General features: G+C 43.1%; 1 protein-coding gene across 10 annotated transcripts in view; it reads left to right on the forward strand.

The window, feature by feature from the left end:
* The window catches only part of PDE10A (phosphodiesterase 10A), a 568,650-nt gene that overhangs the window by 205,436 nt on the left and 350,937 nt on the right, over positions 1 to 12,277 (forward strand). For 5 of the 10 annotated variants that reach the window (XM_085021693.1, XM_085021749.1, XM_085021775.1 and 2 more), the window contains exon 2: positions 6,630 to 6,996. The exons of the other annotated variants lie outside the window; for them this stretch is intronic. The gene's annotated coding sequence lies outside the window, so the exon portion shown is untranslated. The remainder of the gene's footprint in view (positions 1 to 6,629; positions 6,997 to 12,277) is intronic. 10 annotated transcript variants of the gene reach the window in all.

Here is a 12,277-nt window from a genome sequence, read left to right on the forward strand (position 1 = left end):
GGGGGGATGCAATAATCACATATGTTTTTTCTTTAATGTTGTCATTAGCTGAGCAGCCAATTTCATGTTTAGGAAAAATTAGCTTGGAAATGAGTTTTAAATAATCCCCTGTGTGTAGAGACCCATGTTGTACAGTTTTCAGTGGCTGCAGCGAGGGGCCCAGAGGCCAAGTGGAAGATTGGCTGGCCCTCAGACTACTCTTAATTCTAGGCTGTGAGATAGTGTAGGAAGAATAAATTAAATCACCATTCCACTCTAATTTCACAAAAGATGCAAAACCTCTGTGACAGAGCACTCTTGCTGTACTAACTGTACTTCGAAAGAGAAGATCGTGAAATAGCTTGGGAGGGCTTTGCTATTTTGAAAGAAAATCGCTTCTGGAGGAGAGTCATGGAGTTGAATTCCATACACTTTATTCTAGAATCAGAATCACTTCAAGTGGGAAATTATAAAACTAATACCTGCACTGGTTCAGTACACTGATTTTAGCCAGTGTTTGCAGTTGAGTACAAATAATTTTACACGGATGAAGTAAAAAAGAAACCAAAGTAATACCACTTACAAGATGAGCATTAGAACTCACTTGTCAGTCTGCAGCAAGCATAGTTTAATAAAGGCGAGAACATACGAGAGCAGGAGAAAGCAAGCCCAACATATGGGCCCAGAGACTTGGATGAACTAGGCGTCTTCGTACTCTACCTTGCATCTGATTTTCCACATGTTTGCAATGAGGACTCACCCATAGGAAAAGGCCTTTTGGATGGTGGTGCTTCATGATCTGTCCTATAGGCGAAAAAGTATCACTAGTTTGAAACTGTCCTCAGAAACCTAGGAGCAAGGTTATTCACATGGCCTGCTGATTCTTCATATTCTTTATTTCACATTGTTTGTGCCTTTGGAGCAAACAGCTTCATGGAAGGAGACAAAGTGAGGTCTTAGTCTACCCTTTATCTCCTCGAGAGAAAAGCAAAGCTCCATGTCCTGGCTCCATGGAGTGATGATCTGGCTCCCAAAGCAGGCAGGTCTTGGCTTGACCAATCCCATCTTATGCCAAGTACTCCTCTGGATAGAAACTTGAATGCTGTCGAAAACCAGGCTTATGTGTTCCTGTTGGGAGAATAAGTGGCACAAAGACAGTTGTTGGGAGCGTGCTCCAGACGCCTCAGTGCACGTGGTTCTGCTGCTTCCCAGGCTTGTTCAGGACCCCTGAGCACACGGTCCCACTGTGCACATGTGACTGCGTGAGGTGGTCGCTGTCTTCTCTGCCGCGACCCCAGGGAGCTGCAGCTGGCGTGGGGCGGAGGTCTGCTGTCCTGTCTCCTCTGCAAACATGCTGTGCTTGCCTCTTCCCCGTCTCCTCTTCCATAAACCTCCCTCGCCTCAATTCTTTCCCTTTACAGTCTTCAGAAACGTTAAACCATATCATTCCTTGGTTTAAATCACTGTTTATCAGCCGTTCTTCCAAATTACTAGGTAAAGCACAGCTTTGAAGCTTATTTGATAATGAAGACGAGACACCCTGCTCTTTGTGCTGTATTTCAAGGAAAAGAGTGATGATTCTAATAGCAATGTATGTGAGTGATGGTGAAATGACATTTATAGAGAGAAGTCTGCTGAGAAAGACTTGGTAAAACTCACAGAGCTTTTTCTTCGGATGCCCAGCTATGTGATCATTTCAAAGCCCTTATTTCCCCAGGGCAACTGTTTTACAAGTCTGATAAGTAAGTTTAATTAAGCACTTTAAAGTTGATAACTTGTCATTAGTATTTTACAATATGGTGAGAGTCAGGACCCTATTAGCATGAAATAATGATTGCTACTAAGTGATTTCACTAGAAGTGCTGTTTTCCATGAGATCCCAGGCCGCTTTTAGCACAGCACAGAAAGATTCAGAACTCTGGCTCTCCTGCCAGTCACAGGGCCCTATCACGTCAGTGCCGTCTAGATTTCTGTGAATGGGGGACACAAGTACCTCTTCAGAGACGTTCAATAGAAAAAGAAAAACATTTTTAGGGATTTATTTCTGCTTTGATGGAATCACATCCAGAGTGGTGGGTGGGGCAGCAGACAGACGGGTGTGCCTTTGGGTTGTTGTTTAGTATCTAAGATAGACGCAAAACATCTCCAAGACGTGGATCTGGACTTTTTCTTCTAACATTCCTAACTTATGGGTTAACAGTAAAACTGACAAAAACCACGCAAGTATTTTCAGTGAGTTTTTTTCTTTTCTTTCTTTTTTTTTTTGGACGGGGAGAAATTTTTTTTTTAATTTTAGCTTTATTGTAATAGAATTGACAAGTAAAATTGCAATATATTTAAAGTGCTACACTGGTGGTTTTATATTAAGAAATGATTTGTAAGAAAATAAAGAGGATTCTTTTAAACTAAGTGACTACTGATACATACTGTTTTATTGAAACACACAGCACAGCTCCCACATCTCTCACTGAATTAGAAATAGAAAAACCAGCACAGATTATCAGATGCCCACTGTTCTCAGAGACCGAAGACACCGACAGTCATGGCTTTCTGCCATAGTGCAGCTTGGATGTATAATTTACATCATTTTCAAAACCTTCTTTTTTTCCCTCCTGAAACTGGTTCTCATTAATAATGGCTCTAAGGAAACAAGTCTTCTAAGACAGCTGTGAATTCAACTGCCTATTCTACTTGTCACAAACTGCCCAATAGTTTTGTTAGGACACACTTAGTCTTCATAGAACTTCAAATTTGTTCAAATATTCAACTAAGCATGTTTTGTCTGTATAAATTCTATTTTACTGCTTGGGGCTTTTGTCCAGTTTTAAAACTACACATTCAGTATTGAGACAAAAATCTACTTTTTGTAAAATTCCCAGATAAAATTCAAGATACAGGCCATCTGAGAGAAGCTTATTTATTGTGCCTAAGATCCTACTTCTAGATCAAGTAAATGTTCAGATGAGAGTGGCACATTTCTATTCTTGAGCCCAAACTGGTGATCAGCTAAGTACATTGCATGTTTTATCTAATTAACTCTTCAAACAGCACAATGGATAAGGTATATTTGTTATTGCCATTCCACAGATGAAGAAACTGAAGCTTTAGGAAGTTGTCCAAACTCACATTATAAGTAAATTGGAGCTGCAGCTCTTTGAATCCAAAATCCATGTGCTTAGCTTCCAAAATAATAAGTATGTTTTGGTGGTCCATCCCTATAAGAACCTACTTTGATTTTTGTTATTATCTTTTTTTTTTTTTTTTTTTTTTTTTTTGTCTTTTTAGGGCTGCACTTGCAGCATGTAGAAGTTCCCAGGCTAGGGGTTGAATCAGAGCTACAGCTGCCGGCCTATGCCATACCTCACAGCAACTCAAGATCCTCAACCCACTGAGCAGGGGCAGGGATCAAACCCAAGTCCTCATGGATACTAGTCGGGTTGGTTACTGCTGAGCCACAGTGGGAACTCCAGAACAGTTACATTAGATTTTAAATGTATTTTTCCCAAAAACTACTTCCAACAGCACGCATATTAGTATTAGTAGTGTCAATATCAGAAGTACCACATAGGAGTTCCCGTCGTGGCGCAGTGGTTAACGAATCCGACTAGGAACCATGAGGTTGCGGGGTCGGTCCCTGCCCTTGCTCAGTGGGTTAACGATCCGGTGTTGCCGTGAGCTGTGGTGTAGGTTGCAGACGCGGCTCGGATCCCGCGTTGCTGTGGCTCTGGCGTAGGCCGGTGGCTACAGCTCCGATTTAACCCCTAGCCTGGGAACCTCCATATGCCGCGGGAGCGGCCCAAGAAATAACAACAACAACAACAAAAAAGACAAAAGACAAAAAAAAAAAAAAAAAAAAAAAAAAGAAGTACCACATAGTCTTTCTTTTGCACCAGGAAGATAATTCATTTAGGTTTTTCTCTGGGAAGATATTTCCAATCTGTGTTTTAAAAGCATTGGAGGTTTAGTTCCACAGTCACTTATTAACTGCTGTGTTCCAGGTCCTGGGTTAAAACGAACAAGCTCTAGTGCCTTCAGTAGACTGGTATGTACCTTAAATTATGTATCTCATTAGTTGGAAGTGTTTGGGTTTTACTAATTTATGAAAATGAAGCAAATTATTGTAGAAGAGTTACTGTCTATATTTTCTTATTTCTAGTTAATTGTAACTGGCTTATCTCAATATGGAAAAAATGTGTTACATTTAGCATTTCTAAGTATAGCAGCACTGTAAACTCTCAGGAATTCTTTACTTTTGTGAATTAGATGAGATTTTTTTGTCACTGAAAGGAAGTTATCCAAAACTTTAATAAGCCTATAATAAATTATTAACCTTCATTTAGTTAAAATTTAAGCACATTAGCGTCTATAGTGGGAAAAAAACAAGAACCCTAAACCGTAAGTTTAAAATTATGTCTATCCCTTAGGAAGTAAAACCTGCAAGTTCTTACATTAAAAAAAAAAAAATAAAACCAAAATTCTACCCTTGGCTTAGGTAAAATTAAGCCATTCACATGAGCCTTCCGTATGCAAAATAAAATTCTTCCCAATTTGTCCGATGAGACATCATCAGGTGCCCCTCCCCTCTGGAGTTTGACCCTCTCCCCTTGTTAGTGGCTAAACTACCTGAAGAGAGTCCTAAGGTGGACCCTGCTCATCTACCTACTAGACTGGTGAAGTGCATTCCTTCAACTTAACCTACAAACTCCCTGGGAACTGATGTCTAAAGTACATTATTTGACTTGTTAAAGGTTCAATACAAGATGGCGTTGACTTACTGGATACATTTCTAACAACTCTAATTTGTTTTGGTTATCTAAAATTCAGGTAATCTAGTTTCACATATTGTTACAGAAACATGTCATTGATAATCAAATTAAAAGCTACAAAGTTTTCTCTCAAATGCTAACAAAGTACTAACAACAGGTCTTTTACTTTCTTTCTTTTTTAGGGCTGCATGTGCAGCATATAGAAGTTCCCTGGGCCCTGGCTATGGGTCACATTGGAGCTGCAGCTGCTGGCCTATGCCACAGCCACAATAATGTGGGATTCCAGACGCATTTTTGACCTACGCCACAACTAGCAGCAACACCCAATCCTTAACTCACTGAGGGTGGCCAGGGATCAAACCCCCATCCTCGTGAATACTAGTCAGGTTCTCAACCTGCTGAGCCACAATGGGAAATTCTTTTTTTTTTTTTTTTTTTTTAGTAAAATATGATCTACACGTTAAAAATCATTTTTAGTTATACATGGATACATACATACATTTAATATATGTAGGTGTTATACAGGAAATAGACATTTCCTAATGTTACATAATTGTGATACTGACTTTCCCACATGGATGAAAGAAAAAGAGGATACGTAACTCTAGGTAAGGTAGTTATTATTTTTAGTAGCATCTTTTCAAAGGCTACTTCAGCACTTACTGAGTTTGATAGAAATGATCCCAGAGCCCCTTCGGTGTTGTCATCTGAAGGAATGCGTATTTGAGAATTTTAAATACTCCTGTGGAGTTGATGTACTAAGTAAGATTCTTCTGGGTGCAAAGAACCAGTTATAGCTGTTACCCGCGGCTTTGTAACACAAGACCCCCAATCCTAGGGCTTAAAGGGGCGCACACTTCCTGCTTCGGGGTTGCCCAAGGGTGAGGACTTGGGGCGCAGCTCAGCTGGGTCCTCTGGCCCCAGGCTTCTCCAGAAGCCGGCAGCTCCCGGGTGACTGCCAGGCTGGCGGGCCTCTCCGCAGGGCAGGGCAGCGCCCAGTGGGGGCTCCTCTCCCTTCAGAGCCACCAGGGGAGGATGAGGAGCGCGAGCAGGTGAGGCCGCGGGATTCCACCATCAGGAGCAAGGCAGAGGGCAGGGGGCCGCACAGGTGGTGTCTCCCAGGAGGCGGGCGCCAGGGGAGGCGTGAAAGCAGGAAAGGAGAAGGCTAAGAAGGTCTGGGGCCCTCCTGGAGTCCGAGCCTGAAGACACGGGCTCCGCGCCAGCAGCCCGGGAAGAGAGGCCTGCAGGGTGCGAGCCCGCCTGTCCGCGGCCAGAGGAAACCGCCGCCGGCCCTGCCCCCGCGTCTCTCCCCTGGGCTCCCCTGGTCACGATGTCTGTGGGCCCCAGGGGAGTTTCCGTGCCGGAGACATTTCCCACAGAAACGGAAGGACTGCACCTCAGTCCTGAGGCGGAAGACTGCCAGAAGCTGGAAACCGGAAGCCCTGGAGCCAGGCCCGGCCGACCGGAAGCGGAAGGCGGGGTGCACGCAGTCCTCCACTCCGCCGGCCACGGTGTTGCTCGCCCGCCATGTTGCTGCCCGCCCGCCATGTTGCCGCCCGCCCGCCATGTTGCCGCCCGCCCGCCGCGTTGCTGCCTGCCCGCCGCTACCGCAGCAGGGCTGAGGGCGAGGCAGCCTCCTGGGAACCTGTGTGCGGAAAGGGAACCACGTGGCCCTCTCAGAGCCCAGGGGCAGGCGCGGGCAGATGGAGGCCTGAGAGCTCCCCCGAGCTGCCTGAGCCCGCTCCTCCTATCGGCCTCCTCCTCCCTCAGTGGCCACTTCTCAGAGTCTTGAAAACTCCTCAGGACGCCAGTCTCTCCTTGCTTGTCCCTTGACCGCTTCGGCTTCTCCAGTCGCATTCACTTGATTCCTCTCATCATTTCCAGGAGCTCGTAGGTCTCCACACCAACTGCAGCGCTGACCGCCCTCCGCCTTCTACCGGCGTCTTTCTCTGCAGCAGACGCAGCCTGCTCCCGGCCGCTGCCCTGTGCCCTGCCGCTCGGAAGCTCCCGCCACCCCGGGCCTTCCGGGTTCCAGCCTGTCGGGCGCCGCCTGCCCCGCCCTCGGATGCGCCCGAAGAAGCCCCTCCGTGGGTGAGGCCAGGCAGCCTCGCCCCGGCACCCAGCGCCTCAGCTTCTCCCCGAGACGCGGTCCCTGGATTATCCCCGGGAACCTGAGGAAATGTGAGGGGCTAACGAATGCTGGGGAAAGAGGAAGTCAGAATTTGAGTTGTAAACGTGACAAGCAGAAATGGTAAATACTAAAAACTTTACAAGTGTTTCTTACACACCGTAAAAGTATAGAGAAACTAAAGATTTGAGCAGTGGTCTTTGTAAGTGTAGCGGCGTGGAAATGGGTAAAAAGTTGAGGCCAACTGAAAATATTTGAGGTCTGACCAGTATTTTAGGAGCTTTTAGTTACCTGTTTTTCATTTGTTCTTTCTTTCATTCCTTTTTCTTTTTTTGTTTTTTTTAGGGCCGCACCCGTGGCACATGGAGGTTTCCAGGCTACGGGTCAATCGGAGCTACAGCTGCCGGCCTGCACCACAGCCACAGCAGCTTGGGGTCCGATCCGTGTGTTCGACCTACACCACCGCTCACGGCAACGCCAGATCCTGAACACACTGATGGAGGCCGGGGATTGGACCCACAACCTCATGGTTCTTAGTCGGATTCGTTTCTGCTGCACCACAGCGGAGCTACCTGGATTTGTTATTTCTTAGTAACTTCTTCTCTGGAAGAAGTAGTGCATGGGTGATGATGGTGGTGACACAGTCGGTGAAGATTATGGTGAAGATGATCCCGGTGGTGAGGAGAAGATGATTGGGGGTGGAGAAGTGATGGTGCCAGAGGTGATGGTCCTGATGATGGTGACGGTGTTTGGTGGTGGTGATGAAAGCTGTGTCTTCTTAATTGAGCACTTTGTAGGCGCCAAGTTCAGTTCTCATGTATATTAACTTTTTTTTTTTTTTTTTCCCGTCTTTTGTCCTTTTACAGCTGCACCTGTGGCATATGGAGGTTCCCAGGATAGGGGTTGAATCGGAGCTGTTGCTGCTGGCCTACGCCAGAGCCACAGCAACTCGGAATCCAAGCCGCTTCTGCGCCCTACATCACAGCTCACGGCAATGCCAGATCCCTTGAGGCCAGGGACTGAACCCACAACTTCATGATTCCTAGTGGGATTCGTTTCCGCTGCATCACAAAGGGAACTCCATCATGTGTATTAACTTTAATGTGCATTAACTCACTTATTGTTATAGTAACTTTACAAAATCGATACTATTATTGTCTTCACTTTACTTATGAGGAAACTGAAGAAGAAGGTTAAATAACTTGCTCAGAGCACACAGTGGTAATGGCATACATTAGAAGTCCTAACCTGGAGTCCATGAATTGGACTTTACCCTGCTGCCTCTTTAGCTGGTCCCTCAGGATAATGTAATTCTATTTCCTAGTCATCGTGTCTCTTCATTGGTGAGTTCAAACACACACACACACACACACACACACACACACACACACACACACGGACACACACACACAGACCTTTCCCAAACTCAGATTTCAACATTGGGCTTCTTCATCTTCTGTGCAGTGTCATTTTTCTACCCTTGTTTTCTGCTATGAGGTTTGCCCCTTTCCAGATAACTGCCCCTCATCTTTGCCGTTGTAGAACTGTTGGTAGTTGTTACTGTGAACAGTTTGCTTCTACGACCCACATATTTAACTACCTCCTTTAGCACAGACAACAAAACATAAATACTTCTATCATGCCCTCGATGCTGAAATAACAGTGATGGTGTAGTGGAGCCAGAGACTCTGAAGTACATTGGAAGGAAAATATTTGAAAGGGGAAAAAACGCAACCCTTAAGTTCCAGCAAGGAGAGAGTGCACATTCATGAATGGCTGTAAGAAACCACTTGACAGAATAGGAGACCAGAACCCAAACCACACTCTCCTTTTTCTCTAAAGCCTTAGGTAACTTAGCACTTAATAATATTCTAATGGTTTGTGTATCCATTTTCAGGGCAAGAGCCATCTTGACACGTCTATGTTCCAAGTGCCTAACCATCTAAATAATAAAAGTGGAATTGGCAACTAAATGCTAGTGGGAGTTTTTGGAGCCAAAAGATTCATGTTTAAGAGGGAGGGCGGAGAGTATTTTCTCTGGGTGTTTGGCATTTCTATTGTTCATTTTCCTATGGGTTTTTAATGTCTTCCGTAACAGATTTGTGGTTCTTTAATATTCTGAATACTTGTCCTTTCCTATTTATATTTATATTCATAAGTATTTTCTTGCTGTTTCAAAAAAATTTTTTTTGTCGTTCATCTTTTTAGGGCCACACCCACGCCATATAGAGGTTCCCAGGCTAAGAGTCTAATTGGAGCTGTAGCTGCGGGCGTATAGGCCTACACCACAGCCACAGCAACACCAAATCTGAGCCATGTCTGCGACCTACACCACAGCTCATGGAAACCCCAGATCCTTAACCCATTGAGCAAGGCCAGGGATTGAACCCACATCCTCATGGATACTAGTCAGATTTATTTCTACTGTTCCACAATGGGAACTCCCTTTTTAGTTCCTTTTGATGAATGGACGTTTTTAATTTTAAAGTTCTCATTTTTGTAACCTTTTTTTTTTTCTTTTCTGGCCACACAAGTAGCAAGGACAAGTCCCCAGGCCAGGGATCCAACCAGTACCAGAGTGGTGACAACACTGTATCCTTAACCTGCTGTGCCATGAGGGAATTTCACCATTACTTTTATGGTGTGTTCTCCTATAACCTAGAGATACTCTCCCAAATTTTCTTCTAAGCATTTTGAAGTTGTCTTTTTATATTAAGGATTTTTTTTCCCCAGCATCTGAACTGATTTTGTGTATGTGGCTTAAGGTGGGGAGCTAATTTTATTCAGTATGAAAAACCAGTTGTCAAAGCACTGTATTTAAAAATGTACATTTGTCACATTTTCATTTTCATTGATCTATTAGTCTGATTCTAGGTTCTGTCTTGGTCTCTTGGTCATTTCTGCACAATTATCTCCTTGTCTTATTCAGCATAGAATAAAATAAATTTTGATGTTTGGTAGGGCAGGTGCCCCACCTTCTTCCTCAAAATGGTCTTGGCCATTTTTGGCCCTTCGTTCTTCCACAGTAGTTTTAGAATCATCTTATCAGAAAAGCTCTGTTGAGAGCCAGTTTGGAATTGCATAGAACTTTCAGATTAGTTTGGGGAGAATTAACGCCTTCAAAATACTGAGGCTTCCCATTGCATGACTGTGATATCACTCCATATATTTAGATCTTTTAAAAATGTTTCTGAATAGTGTGATCATTGTTTTCAGCTTAAAAATAATTAACACCTTATATTAGATTTAGTACAGTTACTCTTAGCTGTAGCTGCTATCAAAACAGTATATTACTTCAGCAACATTTTCTAAATAGTTGTTATTAGCTATACAGAAGCACTTGGTCTTTTATTCAACAGACTTGAATTCATTCTAACTATTTGTCTTTATGGTTCCTTAGGTTCTATGTAGTTAGCAATATGATCTGTAAATATGGCAGCTTTATATCTTCCTTTCCAATAACTCAAATGACTTCTTTTGCTTGTCTCCATTACTATTTTTTGAGTGTTAATAGTGCTAGTGTACATCTGTGTGGTATTTTTGATATTAAATGAAATGCCCAGCAAGGACATAGGAAAAATATAAATTATAAGCCAATCCCTACTTGGACTATATAAGCAATAATTATTTTAAAAATAGCAAATTGAATATGACTGGACTTTTTAAAAATTATGACCACATCCCATGGACAGTTTAACATTGTTAAGCTGACAGATGTTGTTGACATAATCTACCGCACCCATCTAATGAAGGAGAAAAGCCTGACGGTCATCTTTTTTTTTTTACTACTCAAATGAATTTATCACATCTGTAGTTGTATAATGATCATAACAATCTGATTTCACAGGATTTCCATTCCACAGCCCAAGCACATCCCCCCCACCCCCCAAACTGTCTCCTCTGGAGACCATAAGTTTTTCAATGTCTGTGAGTCAGCATCTGTTCTGCAAAGAAGTTCCGTCTGTCCTTTTTTCAGATTCCACATGTCAGTGAAAGCATTTGATGTTGGTGTCTCATTGTATGGCTGACTTCACTTAGCATGATAATTTCTAAGTCCGTCCATGTTGCTAAAAAAGCCGGTATTTCATTCTTTTTAATGGCTGAGTAATATTCCATTGTGTATATATACTATATCTTCTGGATCCTCTCCTCTGTCGATGGACATTCAGGCTGTTTCCATGTCTTGGCTATTGTAAATAGTGCTGCAATGAACATCGGAGTACATGTGTCTTTGCGTGTCATGGTTTTCTCTGGATAGATGCCCAGGAGTGGGATTGCTGGATCAAATGGTGGTTCTATGTTTAGTTTTCTGAGGAATCTCCATACAGCTTTCCACAGTGGTTGCACCAATTTACAATCCCACCAACAGTGTACAAGGGTTCCTTTTTCTCCACACCCTCTCCAGCACTTACTCTTTGTAGACTTTTGGATGATGGCCATTCTGGCTGGTGTAAGGTGGTACCTCATGGTGGTTTTGATTTGCATTTCTCTACTAATGAGTGATGCTGAACATCTTTTCATGTGTTTCTCAGCCATCTGTATGTCTTCTTTGGAGAACTGTCTGTTTAGATCTTCTGCCCATTTTTTGGTGGGTTTTTTTTTTTTTTTTTTTTTGGTATGGAGCTGTAGAAGGTGTTTATAAATTTTGGAGATCAATCCCTTGTCGGTTGAATCACTGGCAAAGATTTTGCCCCTTCTGTGGGTTGTCTTTTCGTTTTGTTTAGGGGTTCCTTTGCTGTGCAGAAACTTTGAAGTTTGAGTAGGTCCCATTTGTTTATTTTTGTTTTTCTTGTCAATACTCTGAGGGGTGGATCTGAGAAGATGTTGCTGTCGTTTATGTCAGAGAGTGTTTGGCCTGTGTTTTCCTCTAAGAGTTTTATAGCATCTGGTCTTATATCTAGGTCTTTTATCCATTTGGAGTTTCTTTTTGTGTATGGTGTTAGGGAGTGTTCTGATTTCATTCTTTTCCATGTGGCTGTCCAGTTTTCCCAGCACCACTTATTGAACAAGCTGTCCTTTCTCCATTGTATATCCTTGCCTCCTTTGTCATAGATGAGTTGGCTGTAGGTGTGTGGGTTTAATTCTGGGCTTTCTGTCCTGTTCCACTGATCTATATTTCTGCCTTTGTGCCAGTACCATATGGTTTTGATGATTGTTGCTCTGTAGTATAGTCTGCAGTCCGGGAGCCTGATTCCTCCAGCTCCATTTTTCTTTTTCAGGATGTCTTTGTTTCTTCTGGGTCTTTTGTGCTTCCAAACAAACTTTAAAATATTTTGTTTGAGTTCTGTGAAAATGTCCTTGGTAATTTGATAGGGATTGTATTGAATCTGTAGATTGTCTTAGTATAGTCATTTTGATAATATTAACTCTTCCAATCCATGAGCATGGTATATCTTTCCATCTA

The sequence above is a fragment of the Sus scrofa genome, chromosome 1 (assembly GCF_054392235.1).
Source record: "Sus scrofa isolate SSC_HxYL_T2T_F1_AM1 chromosome 1, Sscrofa_HxYL_maternal_Yorkshire_Landrace_v2.0, whole genome shotgun sequence".
NCBI lineage: Eukaryota > Metazoa > Chordata > Mammalia > Artiodactyla > Suidae > Sus > Sus scrofa.